The sequence below is a fragment of the Prenolepis imparis genome, unplaced genomic scaffold (genome assembly GCF_030444845.1).
Source record: "Prenolepis imparis isolate NDT839.2.m4 unplaced genomic scaffold, iyPreImpa1.0 SCAF_4, whole genome shotgun sequence".
Classification (NCBI taxonomy): domain Eukaryota; kingdom Metazoa; phylum Arthropoda; class Insecta; order Hymenoptera; family Formicidae; genus Prenolepis; species Prenolepis imparis.
This window is the reverse complement of record NW_028141162.1, coordinates 4,474,226-4,489,732: the sequence shown is the minus strand read 5'-3', so window position 1 is coordinate 4,489,732 and position 15,507 is coordinate 4,474,226. Positions and strand designations below refer to the sequence as shown.

General features: G+C 35.0%; 1 protein-coding gene and 1 long non-coding RNA gene across 3 annotated transcripts in view; one reads left to right on the top strand and one right to left on the bottom strand.

Annotated features, from left to right (window-relative positions):
• The window catches only part of Ten-m (teneurin transmembrane protein Ten-m), an 856,961-nt gene that overhangs the window by 650,376 nt on the left and 191,078 nt on the right, over window positions 1-15,507 (bottom strand). The gene's annotated exons all lie outside the window — the stretch shown is intronic.
• Window positions 82-15,507, top strand: part of LOC145935402 (uncharacterized) — a 44,391-nt gene continuing 28,965 nt past the window's right edge. The window contains exons 1-2 of the long non-coding RNA XR_014425219.1: window positions 82-233; window positions 837-878. This is a non-coding gene — a long non-coding RNA (uncharacterized LOC145935402). The remainder of the gene's footprint in view (window positions 234-836; window positions 879-15,507) is intronic.

Below are 15,507 nucleotides of genomic sequence, written 5' to 3'. Positions count from 1 at the left end.
AGATTATTCTAATATGTATGTATTTTATTTGTTACAGGTAGCATTGCGATACACACTGCGATTCACGCGTCGTGTCGGGAGTGCCGTGTAAAGTGTCGTGCGTCGGGAGTGCCGTGTAAGTTTCGGGCAATCGTAATTATTCGTGTTTTCGCGAGTGTCGTGAGTGCTACCATGGACCAAGAGAGGAGGAGGAGGCCCGGGGAGGCATCGGGCGACAGCGGGACAACTGTGAGGTATGCAAAATACCTAAAAACATTTTTTTCTAAACTGCATTTAGATATTTAACCGTTTCCAGACTTTCAAAACACGCTGTACACACACACACACACACACACATTTTACATGGAAATTACTTGTTCAAAACCGGAAAAATTACCTGATTATCACTGTAATTTTTTTCCATACTTTTTAAAGTAAAAATACATATTAATGTAAAATATCGGTAAAATTACTATTTTTATGCAAAAATCATTTGTAATTTTAAATTTAGTATTTTCACTTTAGAACTTTCTTTTATAAGCATTTATCCATTTTATTTATAACATTCTTTTATAGCATTTATACTTTTATAGCATTTATACTTTTATAGCATTTATACTTTTATAGCATTACTAGCATTTCGTATGTGTAATTCTATGTTCAGTGGAATATTTTCAATTCTGAAAATATATATTTTATATATAAAATTACATATAATCTGTAATTTTCCATATAAAAGCAATACTTATTGCATGATTATGCTGGATCGAAAAAAACCCAGCATAATCATGTAATTTCACACAAATATTTTTTTCAGTATACTTGTAATATACATAATTTGAATATTTTGTTTTCAGATCAATGTGCTGTGTACTACAACTCCGCTATTGCACGTATCGGTGAGTGAAAAATTGTTTATAATATTTCTATAGCGGTAATGGGAATGTCATTTTAAATGTACTTTTATGTATTTTTTTTACACTACAAGAACCAAATAGTTCAAACACAGTTTGATCTTTCCTCCTCTAAAAATTCCGACAACAATCCCATGTAATCTCGTAAGTTATTTTATCGAGAAACACCATAATATGAATTTTCATAAATTAGCTATACTTGTTTAATCGTGTGAAAATGGTTCACTTTATACCTCTTAAAAATGAAAGAATTGAGTAAATTTTAATAGGAATCTGCATAGTTATGAACTAGTTCTAAAAGAGATCTCTTCTTTCAAATCATTTATATTTAAATAGAGCAGATTGTTAACTAAACTTTACTTAAACTTACTTTTGCATTTGTGCACAGTTAAAAACGACGTCAACAAATATCAACGGAAGAATATTTAGATATATATATATATATATATATATATATATATATATATGGTTTCTTTAGAGAAAAACAACTAAAAAGTTCGCGTTATTAACGATAAAATGTTCGTATAAATTTTAATGAACATAACGAATAACACATAATTAAAAATGACGTTTATATGTATATACGTATATGCGAAAGATAAATTTAATGTTATTCACAGATATATTTGCAAAAAGCAATGTACGCGTTTATAAGAAATAGTAGCTGCCAACTTTTCGATGCGTAAGCCTTTCGATAGGATTGCGTTCTCTTTTTATACACACGAAGATACATCCGATTCGATACCGCGTTTCTCTATCGGGCATAATCCACCGTGCGCGCACGGTCAAAAGCATTAATTTTCTACCTTACTCCGGTATCATCGCAATGAAAGCCATTATACCATCCCGTTAATATCGATACGTGCCGCGTTACGCAACGTAAAAGGGGAAAATCGGACAGGGGATACATACGTGCCGGGTTGATTCTTTTCACCGCATCGCGGGACTTGATCAGAATGATTAATAGCGCGAGCGGGGTTAAATCATTAAGTGACTTATGTATGGGTATGAGGACCGCAGGAAATGGCTGACGAGAGAGAGAGAGAGAGATGAGAAAGGAGAGGAAAGATAAAAAGAAACGACCGCACAGAGACAGAGGGGAGCGAAGCGGAATGAGGGATAAGGACCTAGACACGCGGAGGTACTTTCGATGAGGAATCCTACTGTGGCGGACAAAGAGAAAGAGTGAAAGAGGGTGGTTAGAGGAGGGGGAGGAAGGGGAGAGCATGGCTATTGAATGCCGCTGCTGTACCGGAGCCTCTCCATAGCTGGGCACCGCGCAGAGAGAGCAATTCCCTTTAGTTTATTTTTCCATGGATAATGAATCCCCACGCATCTCCCTCTCTCTCACCCTCTCTCTGCGTACGATATGTTGCGTCGACAAGACCGGCCGATAGGCTAGTCGCTATTTCGCGTTTCCGTAGTGCTTCACGTTCGACCGCATCTCCCTGCTTTCACCCTCGCCCCTTGCTCATTTTATAAGCCAACGCGCTTCAATGCTTCGCGAACGCATCGTGATATCTGAACGCGCACGAGTGACTATATGCTCCAAGAAGCTGAACGAAAAATTACATACATCGTCGGTCTTCCACTCCTTAATCTCCCTTTTGTCTTTCACTCGAGAATGAAATAATAATCTTCGGATAAAAAATATAATTTTTGTCGAGTATCTTAAAATTTTTATTAGCGAAATTATTATTGATAGAACGTATACGAAATGTGAATTGGGTTTTAGAGATATATAATGTTGCGAATCCCCTATTCGAGATAAAAAAAATAATTTCTGAAGGTAGTCCAGCGACAAAAATTGTTTTTCCTTCATAAGGCAATGTCTCGCGCATTTACACGACGTCACAGCCGAATGTCCGGTACTTTTTCCCCCGACTAAGCGTATCCTGCGAAAGGAGTCTGACGGCGAATTCCTAGGGGTATTCTCCGGGAACCGCGCCGAGAAACTCAGCTTTATCGCGCGCAACCAACGTCACCGGATTAAGCCACGTTGCGGCGGGTAAGCGATGGTGCCTCGGGCCATCGCGTAATCTACAATTTTATACGCCGTATCCCATGTGGCGGAGGGAAAGAGAAAGAGAAAAGTAGAAAAGAAAGTAGAGATTCGGGCAGCAGAGCTCTCGCGTAATTGCTTCGCGAATATGGACCAATAACAATGCGCTCGCGTTAAAAACTGACGTGCACGGGGACTTAAACAGTTTCATTTCCAGTCCGAATTCTCGGCTTACGACCCGCAAAAATGTTTGTATGTATATATTTAATACGCGCCGCGATGCAAAATTATAATATGCTCAATTCGGTTTTTATTCTTTCCGAAACTCTTATATCTGCGAGATAAGAATATGCGAGACTCTCTATTATTTTATTTATTTCGCGGACGATATTCTCGCGGTTAACTGACAGAGAAGTGACTATTGGATTTTTATTCTAAATTCTGGAAAAACGCGAGAAAATTATACGTAAAATAATGCAACAAAGTAAAACTTTTTTTTCTTAAATGAAAAGTTTTTCATGAAAATTAGACGGATATTTCGAACATCGAGTATCACCTAAACGTTACAATTATTTTAAATTATAATGACAAAGAAAAAAAATAAAAAAAATTTTGTAAATACAGAAAACTGTTTAGAAATAGTGGGAAACGCATCGTGGGATATTGTTGCGCTCCGTATGCGATAAGTGTGCTCGACAAGTCGAAACAGAGTCTTTCGAAATAGGTATACATTCGCGTATCGAACTCCGCATTATCGATAAACACAGTCGACACAGAGAATGCGCTAAATTGTCGGGGATAGTCGGTGTTATTCGGACTCTCGGCTGTGCAACGGTGTGTCTACATAAATGCAGCGTGCATGCCCGACAGGCAAACGAAGGGAGGAAGAGGGAACGCAGCACAGGGGGAGGATAAAGGTTGAAACGCGCGGGCGGCAGAGAAACCGGGGTAAAAGGGGGCACAAAAGGAACAAGAATACCTTAGTCGTCCATATAATCTGCGGATCTGACCGCGAGTACTCCAGGCCCACGAATCCCGTGGGTGGTAACATCGCCTCGGGCACCAGATTTACAGGTGTAACCTGCAATAACGGTTTCGTGGCGCGATCTATCGAATCCGAGAACTCTTAGGGTCGCGCTCGAACCTCAGTCTTCGAGTACCGAGATTCTCTCTTCTCCGCGAGAGCGGGCATATTTTTGCACATCGCGAAAGAGAGACTCGCATCTCTTCTCTCTCACGGTTTTGATAGAAAGATCAACTCCGTTATATCGAATACAAGTAACGGCGAAAAGAAAATTGCGACGACGACTCGCGCCTCTAGGAACAATTCTGCGTTCTATTATGGATGGATTCGTGCGGCGGAATGCGCGGAATTTTTTTTTTCTTCTTCCTTTGCATAAATTTGCCTGGCAGCTTGCGTGCATTATCTCAAAGTCACGAGCGACAAGGTGCACGATTTCGTCCAAATTTTACAAAATTGTGAGGTACATCTATTTCATAGATAATTCAGAAACACTATAATAGTTTTAATGTTAAAAATAAATTGATAAATATAATTGACGGATGAAGCTTTGACTTACGCTGAAATCATAAAGTACTAAAAACTCTTCGAGAAAGATTGATAATTTTGAATTTACGCGTTTTATATTTTTTTATAAAATTTATTTATATTTTTGCGTTGCATAACTTGCTGGTAAGCTGCATCTGTTTTACTTTTTCATCAACGCTCGTAATTTGCATGTTGATTCGGTACAATACAAAATGTTTCAAATACGTTTCTAAACTTGCGAAACGTTTATCATGCATTTATTCTTGCTGAAACCGCACAACGCGCTGTAAAACTGGACACGTAATTAACAGGAATAATTGGCAATCGCGAACGAGCATGCGTTAACGCAGCCGAAAGAGCTCGATTCGCACAACTTTTGACATTAATTCTAACGAAGCAGAAACCCTCAGAATTTCTGATGTTTAAACGGAACATCGTAATTACTCGTGTGACGCGAAACCAGAGAAATCCGATTGACATGTAAAAATCTTTCTCTCGAGACATTCTCGATGGATTATATTGTGATTTCACGTAATACGATCATGCTGTTATGCAAGATCGAAGATGTGATAGATCGATATATATCATTCAGTCATTCCGAAAAGCTGCAGGATGCGCGATGGATAGAAAAATTTATAATTAATTTACCTCACTTGTGATTATTGCACGACGCATATAACAACTATTATCTGCCACGCGCAATTTTGGGGAAATTTCTTTGCACACGAAATGTTATTTATCTCTTCGTAATATTTAAAAAATATAATTAATTAACGTCAGTATTTAGCGAAGAATTTCAATGATATTATTCTCTTTAAAAAAAGAGAGATGGTTTACCGTCTCTGACGTTTTTTATCGTAGTGTTCGTCCGCTTTTCATTGCATTCTGCACACTTTGCAGAAAATTATTCCTGGAGAAGAATTTCTCCGCATAAAATTGATACTGATATATGTATACGCGCGAATATCATTTGCGACATCATTAAATACCATTGAAATTACACGCGATGAGAAGAAGGTGTCTGATTACAAAGGAAGGAGAGACGACTCCGCTTCATCACTGCGCGAGATATTGGAAGAGATACTTTGCGTCAATAGGGTCATCGTGGATGCACCTCGATTGCACACACAGCGACGTTGTAACCCAGTTTCAACAGGCCGTCAATTACAAAAGCAGAGACAAGAGCTGTTCGGTTCGGAGGCAAAGCCTCAAAAGAACGCGACGTTGACCCATTTCGCATTGATTTCGTTGAAAAGTTTGCAGTTTTTTGAAAGAAAGGAGAATACGCCTTCTCGCCTTAGCTATGCAATTACAACCAGGAGAATCAAGCGGGCGACGAGCTTGAAAGAAACATTTTGTTAACGACATCGACCTGTTTGTTGCATCGAGAAAAACGTCGCTTATATTTTTTTTTTTTTTTTTCTTTCCAACCAGTAGTATTATCATTACGCTGTTACGCGCGAGCGCGTGGAGGAATTTGAATAACTACCGCCAACAACTCGGCACGCTTTTCATAATTCCATGGCTAATGAGCTCCTTTTGTCGGGCGTACAAGTGTACGGTGCGCTCGACAAAAGTTTTTAATTTGACCAGCAGATTCTTGCCAATGTAAAATTAACAAGTACAATAAAAGTATATTGAACTATTTCACAAGCCATTTGAAAATAGCCGCATAAAACGACTGGGAATATTAATTAGTTTTGTATATTTATGAGAATGAACATCATTAAAAAGGAAATAATAAAAGAGTGGATAAAACAAGGAAAAAAAAAAAAAAAAGAAATCCTTCGACAAAAAGATACGACGATTCAATATTCTCTCTTTATATAAGAATAAAGTATTACAAACTATCTTATATATATTCTATATTTAAATTAGACATATACATATAATATTTTTTATATAATTTTTTTAAATATATGTATATAATATAATAATTTAATACACACTTTTGAAACATTTATAATTATTTATTTTTGTACATACGTCTATAAATAACTCATAAAAAATATAAAAAATATCGAGTACCTTTTCTTCCACAACGCGTGATAAACACATTTCCGTGGGGGGCTCGCGCAACATATGCCTGGCGAGCGCGACGGTCCCGTCTTAACCCACCTCTCTCGTAATCGTCGCTGAACGTCGGAATAGCTCCTTCTGTCGGGATTGCCGACACCTGCGAACCACCTGGTCATCGATAGCTCTTGCACGCGAAACAAGAGCGGACGAAGGGAAAGGGAGAGGGGCCACACCGCTCGCGTATCGGACGGTGCATTCGCGGCGGTGCATTCAGGTGCCTTGAGAGGACCCCTCGGGTACAGATATACGAAACACGGGTAGCGTGCCCCGCGGTGATGGGATCTTTCGGGACGATCTGTGCCCCGCGCGATCGGAGAAACGCGGAGCAGGTGCGCGCACTTGAGAAATCACTGCATCTCCTCCTGCACCTCTCCTCCCGACTCTTATCCACTCTCTCCTCTCTTGTACATCGCGTACGCGAAAAAAAAAAAATTCGAAAGGCGTAAATTTCACCTCGAGCTGATCAGAGGTTCGCGAGAACCGACTTGGATTCTTCCACCACTGATGTAAGATCCAGATTTTCGCTACTCGCGTAATTTCGCCTAATTATATGTCTGAAGGATTTAATCATGACCGAAGGTATGTAAAATGCGGCGCGTGATTTCGCAAGTGAAATCCTGGTTTCTCTCTCTGGAATAATTTTGGGGAAATATTTTCTGAGAATTGTGAAAGTGTATTTAAAATTTCAATTTTTTATCTTTAACGTAATGCTTCTGTTTACATGTAATGTGTAATTTGTCACAAATATGTAATTTATTACAAATTGTCTCTTTACATGTTGTCTCTTTATTTTTATTTCTTTATTTTAATTTATTTTTAATTTCGCGGGATTGTCGTTAATTTCATTGATATCTCAATCGCGCTTAATCGAACGCCATTTGCAATACGATTAACATTATTATCAATTACAGTTGTTAAATTCAACACGACGCTCCATTTAGATGAAATTCAGCGAAACGCACAAGCGTTGCGGCACGCGCTCAAAATTAAAATTTGCGATTTAAAAAGTGCGATATTGTTTAGCGGCAGAGAGAGAAAAAGAGTGAATGTATATATATATTTTTTTTTCATAAATAGGACGCGCAATTTTTTTTATTGCCCAAATGTGCCCAAATGGTTGTCGTGCGTGCAAGTACACCACCAGATGCTGCGCGCGCGCGAGGCTACGATATTATTTTCATACTGCACGTATATGTGCACACAAACACAAACACACACACACACGTATGTTCATAAATACCTCTCTTCCTACGGCAGCGCGAAACATTTTCCTCCCTTGCTCCATTGTCTCTCATGTTACATCATCTGCATAGATCCTCATTTTTTTCTAATCCCGTTTTACATAACAACTCTTAAACTCAGTCAGATGGCAAATTTTTATCGGGCGATTCATGTTTTAATCATTCTAAACAAATGAAGAATAATGCGCGTCTATATACATATGCATACACACACACACACACACACACACATCTGTATGTATAAATATATACATATATGTAGCTATAACAAAGTTTGTTTGCAGTTAAAATGACAGCTGCGAAAGAAATTCTTCGTAGCGAGAAAGGAGATACCAAATGTTTTTTTAAATATAAATATATATATCTCTTCCAAAGGAAAAAAACCAATTTTAAAAAATGCATAAAAATACAGAGAAAAAAACATAAAAAGCAAGAAATATACACACTTATAACTAATAAAAGTTTAAATAAAAGTCAAAAAATAAAAAACAACATTAAATACACACTGTTAGAATATTAATTGCGAAAAGATTAAAAGATTAGTGCAACCAATTAAGAATAGTTACTTATACATTAATCATTTATAATCGATACTAACTGACTTTGAATTTTCGAAGAATTCTTTTATATAAATTTGAACTTGTTTTCAGCTCTGTTTAATTGTTGATGTTCAATAAAATTCAATTTTGTTGCATTTGCTGTAATAAAAATAAAATCTCAATATAATTTCAATAATAAAATTATATTCTTATATTAATGTGGTGATATATTTATTTAATTAAAATTAATTTAAAAAGAATTAAAAAAAGAAAAGGTATATGTTATAATGTTTAAATTTTTATTTCACATCTCTCCTTTTCATTATCGACCTGATTATCTATCAATTACTTTGGCAAAAACAATCTTTTCCGATTCAAAAATATTTTATAGGTTAGCAATTTTTAATAGAAATTCTTGCTATTAGAATCTATTTTGTAATTAAATAATTGTTTCTATTAAGATTACATTAAGATAATTTTTAAAGAAAATAAATCATATCTTTTTTTATAAATTATAGGAAATAGAAATAAACATATGTCGAATTGTCAACTATTTTAATATGATTTAATATAACATATTCTTTATTTATGTCTTGATATATATATGAAGCTGGCTAGTTATATCTGTTTTAGAGCAGTTAATATTTTCACAGTATCTAAAAGATTTTTTATTTTTTAGACTTTAATTTTTTAACAAGCTTTATTTTTTATGTAAGATTAAATATTTTGTTACGTATTTGTGGCATATTTCGCGCGCGCGCAATTCCCTTTTTAGAGAATATCTTTTTTACAATAATTTCTACTTTTTTATAGTTTGTTTTTATGTATAAATGTTTCTGTAAATTTAAAATTAAGATAATCGAATAACGAAATGTTAGTTTAAACTATATATATTAATATTTACATACAACAGAGAATCATACGTGTCTTCCATAAACACATACAAACATATACACATATATCGACCTTTTCTTCTTTTACCTGAATATATTTCTACGAAAATATCTTCATGAAATAATTCTTCTCTTTAGTAACACACAATCTGCGATACGAAGCAATCATGTCCGTGCAAAGACCTAACTGGATATGGGATTATTATGTATCAGAAAACGCTAAAGTAACATGCACTATTTGTAATATAAGTTTTCAAGCTTTGAAATTTACGAGATCTATAAAATATCACATAATTGGAGCGCATAAAGAAGAGTATAAAAATACTATCAAAAAATGTAACTGGGTATGGCAGTTTTATAAAATTAAAGACAATAATTTTAACTGCAAACTTTGTAATAAATATTATAGAATAACAACAACTAATACTGTCAAAATGATAAAACACTTAACCGATCAACATAAAGTTAATGAAAATAAAGCGAAATATCGTGAAGATCTTTGCAATTGGATTACAAGAAATTTATATCGTTTTCAAGAATTCATCGGAAACAAAAGACAATGCAAAATATGTGGTTACACTTATAAAGAAAGCAATTCTCTCATATTAATCGAACATTTGAACAAATATCATAATGACGTATTGTACCAACGTAATAACAGAAATGTCGGAAATAACAGAAAAGTAAGTTTTATGGATGTTATTATTTTATCTTTTTTGAATCACTTGCGTGTATTTTTGTGTACAAAAAACACACAAAATTTAGATGATTAACATTTATTTATTATATAAATATCACAAAGATATTCGAATCAAATACATGACAAATTCTTGTTTTGTGTTATAAATATTTGAGTCAGTTTTAGTCAGTGAAAATTTATATATATTTAAATTGAACAAGAATCTTTGAATCTATATACATATTTGTACCCTCATACTTTATTTCTCAAAGGAAAAGGATTCTAATGATAATTTTTACCTGACAATAATAAAATAACGCATATGATTGAAAAACTTTATAAAATTGATTACTTTCCTATTATTTTTATTTACTTTACTCGTGTCATTCTATATACATATATGCAGGTTATCGAATAGTTTAATTTCAAGACTCGAATTCAAAGGTATTGATATGAATTCCAAAAGAGATATTGAGGACAGTGCTAACATTAGGCCGCCCTGTCACCAGCAATTTTAACTCTAACGATTTAAATAATCATAAATAAGAATTGATATTTTTGACAAGCAATTTGCTTTGCGGTTATATGTAATATACAACAATCTTACGAATCAAACATCGACTTTCTTGTAAATATAACTAGCAAACTTTGTACTGACCCAGCGTCTTCAAACATTCAAAGTATTTATTTATTTTCTGTGTTTATTATTTTATGTATCTTATATGTACGTACATATATCTATTTAGTACGTACATACATACATCGTATATTTTAAAATAATATTTTAAATATACTATATTATTAAAAATATGTAAACTTAAAAATATGTAATAAACTTTGATTTATTTATTCAAGTTTATAAACATGCGATGCATTGACAGTAATAAAAGTAATATGGTAATGACATGCATCAATAAAATGACGATTTTAGATAAACATAGTGATACATTTATTCAGTTTATAATCAATTCCTGAAGTTTATTTAATTTATTTCACATATATTTCCTTCTTCTCTCGATCATTTGACTCGATCATTTGACTCGATCATTTGACTCGATCATTTATTTGTCATCGCGATCACTAATTAATTTGACAAAATTGTTTCTAACTGAAAGATATTCTGTAAAGTAGTAATTTTTAATATTAAAATATTTATTGCAACAGTTAAGTAATTGTCTGTTATTTAATATTTAGGGAAACATGACATAAACGACTTCTTTTAAGAAAATAATTGAAATTGATAACAAACGTATTGCGCAAATCAAAGACTACTTCAATATCTATCTTTTTAAAAGAAAACAATAAAACATATATATATATATATATATATATGTATACACCAAGTACATAAATAAATATTAAAGTCTAAATTGTTAGCTATTAAAAAGACATACAATCATATACACAAGGTTGCGCGATGAACCGGTTCCAGGCGCACGATCCGGACCACTCGTTACGAAATTGTTGGTCAACTACGCTCGGCTCAGCAACGATATGCACAATACACTGGACCTTGTCGATTGGGACGAAAAAAAATGACAAACTGACATTCTGCATTTCGCACTTTGTCCGCTGGAACGACATATGGGACGCGCGTCAAAGCGCACAATTATTCGCTTCTGCCGAATAAAGATCGGTCGGTCCAACTCTTGCCGCCAAATTTCTTTTTCAAATCGGCCAATAAACTTTAGAGAAAATTGTCTTCCTTTGAAAATGACACGCGACGGTCACGAGTCAAAAGTTTCGTCAAAAAGATACCGGGTGTATTTAATGGTCGAACCAGAAAAATATTTTTAAAGTAAAGATTGCTCTATTCTTTTCAAACTCGCGAACACGAATATCGCATTTGAACCGGCAAGTAAGTGAAATAAAACAAAATCTTTTAAATAATTATCCGACTGATGAACGCACGGCAAATATCAGCTTTCGAGGAGAATCGATCGAAAATTCGGTATTAAGACTAAATTGCAATACCGGCATTAATTTATTAAAATATCGCAATATTAAAAGGAGAAGATCATGAAATTAATAAATTAAAATTATAATTAATTTAAAGGATTTTGATCAGGATTTTGATTAAGAGATTAATTAAGGGATTAATTAAATGCACTTGGAAATCATATATTTCACTAAGATATTATATTAATAACATATTATCTCCATATTATTTTAATAACCAATCTTTTTTGCAATTATTTAAATAATTATTGCTTTACTATTGTTAATGTAAGAGATATTCAATGTGTGATGACTGTTTGATACGAAACTCGCGAAAAACTATACAATTCATGTCTTCTGCTCTTCGATGTGCGGACTTTGTGCGTAATGCAATCGTACATTCTCGATATACATATGTTATGTCGAGTGGCAATAATTGAGTTGGTTGGAATATGAGCGAAAGCGTTAACGAAGATATTATGCAACCGATCGTCGCTAATCGGCAAATGGTCCGAGACACCAGATGTTACTACACGTGCGTGACTGCCTTTGATTTCGATATTCGTGCGGTAACAGATTTGCAGTTCTTTCCGACGTCATGTGAACCGACAGGGTGGCTTATTGTTACTGACCCCACAAATTCGGCCATTTGTTCTCTCGCGAATACATCGCATTTAAGTTGCTATTAACATTGACAATACATTTCTTTGAATTTATATATACGTACAAGAATAAGTAATTTCGATAAGAGACATCAAACTTTTGAACAAAATCTCACATTACAGATATATACATTTTTCTATTTCAATGTATATCCATCTATATTTATTATTCAAAGTAACAGCTCGCTAAATACTTGAAAACATCAGCATATAAAATTGAAATCAAATACTGAAATTAAATACAGAAAGAGATTTTATATTTCCTAAATGTTTTATGAATGCCTTTGCAATATCAGCATGCGAAATGACGGATCATAAAATATAAGTCGGTCAAAGGTTATATAAAATATATTTTATTACAAATTACGGTGGATTAGCGCTCGTAATATATGAAAAGCGTGAATGTAAAACAGGTAAATCATATACATCAAATGCCATTATCAAGTGAAAAAAAAAATGTAAATAAATGTGATGCGAGATACACGTCGAAGAGCGGATTACTACCGCGGAAAACTGCGAAATGTGCCGTGACGCAATGCAGTATCGAAAATTGCACGTCTCCTCCTCTTCTTCCCTCCTCCCTCCCCGCCCCCTCTCTTTTCCATTTTTGATGCTATAGGTAATTATATGAGGTTAATGATATACATACGCAGTAACGATATTGGTAGATTGCAGTTGGTACAACGAATTATTAGAGCGATAATCAGTATCGCGAACCGAGAGAAGCCGATATCCCATATCCACAATTTGTAATTAAGAATTTTATTAGCGAAGATATTATGCGGCTAATCGTCGGTAATTGGTAAATGGCCCGAAAGCCATGTGCAGTAACCATCTCCCCGGATCGATTTTACTACCCAGGGGTCGTGTGTGTGTTCCCGCCGCGAAATTTATTTGCATTTTTACATTGTTAATCCGACGGTGATATATATTTTTGCGAGATATACTAGATTCACACACACCGCGCTCGCGATTGCAAAATCTTTTTAGCGACGATAAATAAGCGAATTATTTCAAATTTTAGGAATTGTCTCACTATTCTATATATGTATATATACTCGTCGCGTTAACCCACATAAGTTCAAACAGTTGCTAATTTACAAATTAACTTTTTTTTGCGCGATAAATTCTGCGATAATCAGAGATATCGATTACCGTATAAATATATAATCGAGCTTACATGAGTCATCAATTTCGAATAAACGCGTCACGGAAATACGGAGCGCGAATTATCATATATCTCATGGAGTTTGGCGTCCCGCCGCTCGATGACTATTAAAATTTCATAATAACGAGAAGGGACGTATTGCACGAGCAATTTATTCAAATCCCGGACAAAGACGAAGCCTGATAGGCAACATTGTGCCTCGGTGTCGCGATACGATGGGTGTATAGGGTGAGCTAAACAAAAGTCATTAGGGGTAGGAAATCACTGTGCGTAACCAGTCTCCCAATACCCGAGATTGCAGCCACCCCCTTTTTCCCCTTTCCCCTCGTTCCATTCCGGAAACATCGCGCGTGTATTTGCCATAAAGATATACATAAACTAAAACACGCGTGTGTCACTTGCCGAACAAATTGAGACGTACAAAAGCGGGGGACCGACCGCGTCTCTTGATTGTTACAGCTCTCCTCGATATCCCCTAAGGGGAGATGCGAAAGGAAGATGGGGGAAAGAGGGACGCGTCATGGTAAACTCTATCTAATTATGGTGTCGCGAGACGACAACAACGCTCTCGTAATTTTGTCGTTGATAAGCTTTTAAAACGATCATTAATATCGCAGTTGATTCCCCTTCTCTCCTTCTCTCTCGCAGTTTCCTTACATTCCAACCGTGAAATTGGCCGACGGGAAAAAAAGAGGCCACCCACACACTTCGCCGGTTTTTCGAGCCCTCTCGGGGCTATCCCTTCCCGTCCTTCCTCCCTTTGCGAGAAGGACCGCACCTCGAATGCGCGCACGATTCCACCGTCGTTGCACCATGCATATGGATCGCCGGTGCATTCACCGTGTACACACGTCGTGGATAAATATGTATGAGAACGAGAGAGCGCATCGAGATTATCCTACTACTACCTCGTTTTCTTCTACGGATACGAGAGAGGACGCCGACGCTCGCGCGATTTTCCCTTCGTTTGCCGCTTCTCATGCTAAACTCTACGCATTTCAATGGTCCGCATATATTGTTGAAATAATACCAATAATACGTATTACGCACTGTCTCTGACGTGCATTAATGCTTCCCTATATTAACGAATTTCTATATTTAGAAAAGAGAAAAGCTAGGAAGAGAGAGAGAGAGAGAGAGAGAGAGAGAGAGAGAGAGAGAGAGAGAGAGAGAGAGAGAGAGAAAATATCAACATAATATGTGTAACAAATGCAAAAATAATATACAATAATTATATTGAATAACGCTATTGCATTAGCGGTAAATTGTAAAGATAAAACATTTTTTTTTAATTTTTATTAATATACATATATATATAAATAATAAAATATTATAGACAATTGCCACATAGATCACAACAATTAACTATTATTTCCTGCAATTAATTAACTCTAACTGAGGATTCGTGTTTGTGTACCGAGGCAACAGCTATGTATATTTATCGAAACAATTATTTCGTGTAATTTCTTTTTTTTTAATCAAAATCAAAAGAAATGATATAATTATAGAATACCATTTTATTATGGTATATATTTTACGGACAAAAATTATTTTTTTAACAATTTATATATACATTTCTTATACATTTTATACAATATACCTATATCTCACATTGAGTAAAATATTTGTTACGAGTAATATTTCGATTATGAATTTTATAAAACAGGTTTAAGATACGGATCATGAGTGAATCTGAGTGTACAGTAGAGAGTAAAAATAAATGGGGTAGAATATTATAGTCTGGATATATGTGATCGTTTATCTTTCGCGATATGAATGACATGCACGTCTAGTAAACGATCGTAATGTTTTACGATCGTAAACAAGTGTAAAATCTTTACACTCTGTCAGCGATGATAATCAG